General features: G+C 37.8%; 1 long non-coding RNA gene across 1 annotated transcript; it reads left to right on the top strand.

Moving 5' to 3' along the window:
* Positions 1–598: 598 nt before the first annotated feature.
* LOC114069925 lies at positions 599–4,373 on the top strand. The gene is made up of 2 exons (XR_003573841.1): positions 599–868; positions 1,380–4,373. It is a non-coding gene; the product is annotated as an uncharacterized LOC114069925 (long non-coding RNA).
* The last annotated feature ends 2,119 nt before the right edge of the window (positions 4,374–6,492 follow it).

The raw sequence follows: 6,492 nt of genomic DNA, 5'->3' as shown, positions 1-6,492 counted from the left end.
ACCGGATTTGTCAGGCACAGTGTGCCCTTTGTGAAGCCATGTTGGCTGCTGCCAATCACCTCCTTATTTTCCATGTGCCTTAGCGTGGTTTCCAGGAGAATCTGCTCCTTTATCTCTCTGGGCACTGAAGTGTGACTGACCGGCCTGTAGTTCCCTGGATCATCTTTGATTCCCTTTTTAAAAATGGAGGGTTTATTTCCTCTTTCCAAGTCAGTGGGAACTTCACTGGACTGCCATGACTTTTCAAATATGATGGATAATGGCTTAGTCACTTCCTGCACCAGTTACCTCAGAACCTGCAGATGTATCTCATGGGGTCCTATGAACTTGTGCACCTCCAGATTCCTTATGTGGTCTTGAACCTCATCTCTTACAGTGGGTGGTTTGGCTGGGGAGGAGTTGATTTTCTTTGCAGTAGCTGGTTTGGGGTTGTGTTAGGGGTCTGTGCAAATAACAGTGTTGATAACTCAGGGATGTTTGTTGTTGCTGAGCAGTGCTTGCTCCATCAGGGCCTTTTCTGCTTCTTGCACTGCTCTACCAGCGAGTGGACTGGGGGTGTGCACAAGAGATTTGGAGCGGGACAAGAAGTTGGGAGAGGGGACACAGCTGGAACAGATGACCCTGACTGACCCTTGTCTTCTTTTCCACCAGCCATTGGTTTATAAAAAGGGTTCTAAATGGTTGTCAGTTAAGACACTTCCCAAGGAAGAGTGTATTTTATGATGGCTGGTATTTTTGTATAAAGCAAACCTGTTCTGCAGTGTTGAATCTTGACTTGTTTCCACTGTAACTTTTCTTCTTTCAGAAAGAACATTTTCCTTTGCAAAGCCAGTACAGAGAGAAAGATGCTGGAAACTTGCAGCACATGGTAAATAAGAAAACAGCTTGAATTTCTAAATAAAGCTTTGATTTCATTTTGTTCCTTAAAATAAGCTTATAAAGATGTTTTTCATGAACAAAAAAGCATTTGTCCATCCTGGTCAATAACTGTTGGAGGTGTGGGTTTGCTATCCATGAAGTGGAAAGTGACTATACCATTTTAATTTCCTATAGTAGTTTCACTGACTAATTGAAATACCTAAACACTGCAGCTTTGATTTTTTTGTTGAGTAACATAACAAAGCACAGGAGTTGCTGACAAGACGTTTTCATAACTGGTGATTTGCTCATTAGATTCATTGAGCTTTAAATTCTGACTAAATTTGAGCTTAACTTTGCGTAGTTACTAATGCTTCTGTCATGTCTGTTGGTGATTCGAATTTTTAAGTTCTTGTTTCTTTATTCATAGGACTGTTTTGTTGCTTAAAATTTTAACAAGAAAAGGAATTGCAGGTTCTGTACATGAAGTATGAAACTCATTGATTCTTGTGTGTGTTTAGAAAGCTGTGAATGGAAGGCAATTCACTTACGAGGCTGAAGAACCAGAAGAACAAGAAGGTCTTCAGCCTATGTATCCTGTTTATCAACAAACTTACCACAAAAATTGGAGCAGCAGATACCCACAAAACTCAGGACCTGGAAGAGTCTACATCAATCCAAGGGAGCATTATGTATGATTCTGTACCCAGATGTCTTTACCAAGGGTTTTATTACCTGTTCACTGTAAGACCCGTATGTCTCATTGGCTTTCATCTCTAAAATAATTGGTATTTTTTCCTGTGGGAAGAAATGGCATGGAGAATTTTATTATAGGTAAACCGCAAGGAATTTGAGACCTAACTTGCTTCTAGTCTTGGGCATGTGTTTGGTTTTGTAGTTATATCAACCTGCCAAAAGAGGAGAGCCTTTTAGCTTTAGTTGTAAGATGCATACCTAGATTAATTGGTTGACACATGCCAAAATGTAGCTAAGCTTTTTCCTTGGCTATTGCTTAGAGCATTCTCTCCCTGGATGGATATTTTACAATAACTTTACCTACGTAAAAGTGAGTAAATATGAGCAAGACAGCTGAATCCCTTGTGACATTACTAGTCTCGGGCTGAGAGTCATTTTTTCACATTTTAGAAAACTTGGGAATCATTTTGACTGGCCTTAGCTATTGATTTCTCAACTAGCTCTACCTCTCCCAGTCAAATGAACAACTAGACTACCTCTCAAATACTGACTGGCTGTTTCATAAAGTATGCTGTGTGTTTTCCCACCTTGTTAAAAGTGAAGCAATTGCCTTACATCAGAAACTTTTTTTTTTCCTTTGATTTTGCCTGTTGATGTCCATGCTGATTTTGGTTTTACAGTTAGGTTGATATGAAACTTGGTGGAAGTAGATGGCTAGACAGAGAGAACTTTCTATAAGAGTCTTATATGAAACTACATCATACCTATCAGTTGCTATTTAGCCATTTTTCCAAGTATGACTCCTATTTTAAAGAGTTTACCTTGCTTGGTAATAAATACACTCCTTGCTTTCTTCTCAGTTTGCAGTAAAACTTCCTGGGATGTGTTCTTATGTCTTAGAAAAGAAAGGCTTCAGTCAACTTCAAGTACTTTTCAGCACTGCACTTTAATCTTAATCAGTAGTGTGAAGTAATTGGAGAATGTCCTGATGTTACCAGTGCTAACAGGACTCCACATGACATTTTTGAGTGTGGAGTAATGGTTAAAAAAATGCCCTCAGGATCTTTCCAGAAAAATAAGTTTTCCTGTGGACTAAAACATAAATATTTAGGAAAATAAAAAAAAAATGTATATACTTTGTTAGTGCTGAAATGAGCTCACAGGACAATCTTAAAGTATTTTAAGACAGCAGAAAATAGGTTGGTGTCTAAAATTTGCTGGAGAAAATTAAATGGCTTGTGTATTCTCTAAGTACATGTACACTTAAGTACAGAGTAATGATTTTCATTAGATGACCTGAAGACAAAATGTTGAGAAGAATGGATGTGTCATACTGGACTGGGTCTTGTACAGAACTGAATATGACTTCTGTGGTGTTAGTGTGTTCCTCTGCAGATGTTTGGATTTTTTAGAGGCAAGATTCAGAGCTGTAGAAGCAGCAGAGTTGAAAGGTAGCACAGTGAAGTGTGCTGCAGGCAGGAGGTCGTTGTTGAACCTGTATTCAAACTGCATTCGTCTCCATCGTTGTAAAAGTTAATGAGATCCCTATCCACGATAGGGCGAGGTAAATTAAATGTTTCTAGCTTGTTACAAGTAGCAGCTAGAAGATTGTGGCTCAGGTGCCTGTGTTCTTGATGCTGTAGAAGCAGATATTAGCTGTTCTCTTGCTAAACAGCTTTCTGTTGACAACTGAAGGGAAGGCAAAGGAAAAGGTTGGAGAGAACCTGTTTCTTGGGATCTACCTTTGAACCACTGTCACCTTGCTTTTCTTTTAGGAACTGAGCACATTCATGTAAACTGAGCAGCTGTTTTAAACTTTAAAGCTACCTGCTGCATTTGAGGCCTAAAGAAGAACTTATGTCCCCCAAAAATATGTTTTCCCACAATGTCAGTTTAAGCAGCTACCTCTTTCCATGAGCATTGCCTCACCTTATCCTTATGTTACTGCAGCTCCAAAAAACCTCAGCTCTCAAAACATGAAAAGAAAACAGTGTCTTGGCCAAACATTAAAACACGTGGAATGACAGACAATTCCGTGAGTGAACTATACCTCTTGAGATAATTTGATCAATGTTATTCTGGAAAACTTCACACCAAAAATATTAGGATATACATTATAGAGTGGTTCAAACCTGTTGTTGTGACAGTGCTTCCTCTGCATTCATTAGTACAATGAGGTATTGAGCAGGTGATCATTTCAGTCCCTGTTATGTTGGCAGATGATGTAAAAAACAATTATTTTTGGTTCACACCTTTTCTATGGCTTTTTATTCTTATTTGCAGATACATTTTTGTGCCAAGAGTTGAAACTTTGGGGGAAGGAGGGAGGGAGGAAGAATGCTAACAGCAAAGCTATAACTGGTTTTTTGAATTTGTAAAAATAACTTGAAAATGTAGTCCAACTGTGTTACCCAAGTTATATATCAACAAACTGCAGAAAGCTTGAATTGCAAACTACCCATCAGGTTGTAATTTGCCCTAAAGTCATTAGCAAAATATATTATCACCTACAGGTTTATTACCTGTGAGAAATGGTTTCACTGTAATCTATTCAGGGACATTTAGTGTGTTAGCATTTTGAATTGTTGCTTGTAGTCTTCAGTGTGGCTGGATTTAGGGGGAGAAGATTTGGCACAGAATGCTCAGAAGAGAACAGAAAAAAGTCTGCTGATTAGGACTTCCCACAGAAAGAATTGTACATATAGAAGTAGGTTTGATCTGCTTTTTCAAGATGTAGAAAATGTCCTTTTTTTATTTTTGTACATTTTCAAATGCTTGTATTTGTATTTTGATTGGAATAAAAACATTCAAAATATAAATTTTTCATATGTTCTTTAGATTTGAGATTGCTTAAAGTGTGGGAAAATGGATCCACTTTTTTGGTGATATGTTTCCTCCTGTCTGATTGCATATGCAGAGCATGTTTTTTTTCCTAACAGTGCCACTTTTGAATGTCTGTGGTGTTGCCTGCTGAAATCCTTTCAATATTTATTTTACATTACAGGAAGCATATAGTACTTTGTGAAAATCTAGCACTTAGGTAAATGAACACCCAAAATCACTGGTGAGGGAGGTAGGAAAGGAGGGGAAGAGTAGTAATTCACATCTCTAGCTTTGGTAAATATAAGTTGTCGTCTGCTCAAGTATCTTTAAATTCTACAAGGTAGTCCAATTGTAGAAAGTATAAGATTTAGTATTTGGAGTATCTAAAATGTTTGTGCATACAATACAAGTGAAATCTAAGAAAATGTACTACTAAAAGAAGGGAAACAATAAGATATTATTAAAGGACTACTACTGTTCAGTCACAAAAATTATCTAATATATTGGGTACCCAGCTCGAGGAAAGCCCAATAAAATGGTATGATAATTCATGAAGAGTGAAGGCAAGGTTTTTACCTTCAGAGTTCTTAACTTTAGCTTCTTTCTGGCAGTGTTGCTGCTATTTCCATCTCCGAGTGATGACACAAATTCAGGTGCAGAGAACTGTACTGTTGTATAGATAAGTGATTAAAAGGTATGATAGTAACTTTTTTGATGCCACAGACCTGAACTTGTTCTCTCTGAACCACTGCATTGTTTGAAGTCTCTGCAGGTGAGTGCTGTAGTAACAGATAGCAGCAGAGCAGTCAAAATTGTTTTGACAACTAAGGTCACTTCAGAGGTTGCTGAAGAGGAGAGCTAAAGCTCTGGGTGAAAAAACCCTCCAAGTGTCTGTGGTAATTAACTGCTCGATTGCCCCGTGGGAGGCAGCCTGGGGTTTTCTATCTACCTGTGGTACTTGCCCAGAGTATTGGAAGACTTTGGTTTGGCTTTTGGAAATGCGTTTATTCCCAAGAGCAAAGCTAGTGCTTCCTTGCAGTTTACACATATAAGGTATCTTACAAGTGTCGTGAAAATATCAGGCTTGACACTAATCAAGCAGCTCTGAGTTTTTAGTGGTGTTCCAAAGCTGTTTCAGCTGGGCTTGTGAAGTTGGTGGCATAGATCTCTGCAGTACTGTGGAAACTTAGAAGCACTTGCTTGACCAGTTGTTCTGAAGGTGTTTAAAGATAGTTTAAGGATGTTCTAACTATGTTCTAAAAAGATTTGTCGAAGTTACAGTAAATTGTGACAACTAGTAAAAAGCAAAGGCAGAAGAGTGGTTGAATATCTCAGCAGGGTAACACGTAATAGAACTTTTGGTGTATTTGGCATATTGCTTAAAAAATTCAATGGTATTAAAACCTACCAGCATTCATTCATTCATTTTTTTTGTTGTCTTTGTGTGTCTTGATGTGTAACTGAGATGATATACTTTGAAAATATTTGTAAGCAATGAAGAACTGCTAGGTAGGAGTGTCTTTGCTAATAAACCAGTGTGTGAAAGGACCTAATTGTGGAGAGTGCTTTCTGAAAGAACTTTGATTTTTAAAGTTTAGGCAGCTTCTAGAAATTGTTCTTTGTAATTAGCTTAGTACCTTTAGCTGAATTATACTGAATGAAAATGCACAAAAAATAGGTTGTGAGTCTTAGTAATAATTATTCAAACAATGTGAAATCCAAGTAGAGATGTGTTAGGCATTTTAATCAGCACTGAGAACCCCTCAGTGAAACTTCTTCTAGTCTTATTTTGTGACCTTAACTTGACTTGATTTTATGCTATATCTAAATCTAGATCCTTCAATTGCCAGTAAAAGATTAATTCTGTTTGTGAGCCTACAAGCCAAGCTGTGACTCTTTTACCCTTTGTATGAGTAGTAATCAAGACTGTAAATCGGAATTTACCTCACAATTTTGGGACCAATTTGGAAACCAAGTAGACTCCAGCTTCCTCAACAGCTGAGAAGAGTTTGAATTTCTGTGCAGGGCTGCACACAGAATGCACAGTGTATGTGAAATATATTAAAAACTCCTTTCCATTTGACTGAGGTTAGCCACAGATTTATTATATTCCAA

The sequence above is a fragment of the Empidonax traillii genome, unplaced genomic scaffold, assembly GCF_003031625.1.
Source record: "Empidonax traillii isolate 1590-97213 ecotype Southwest subspecies unplaced genomic scaffold, ASM303162v1 scaffold1396:size119595, whole genome shotgun sequence".
NCBI lineage: Eukaryota > Metazoa > Chordata > Aves > Passeriformes > Tyrannidae > Empidonax > Empidonax traillii.
This window is presented reverse-complemented; position numbering and strand designations above follow the sequence as displayed.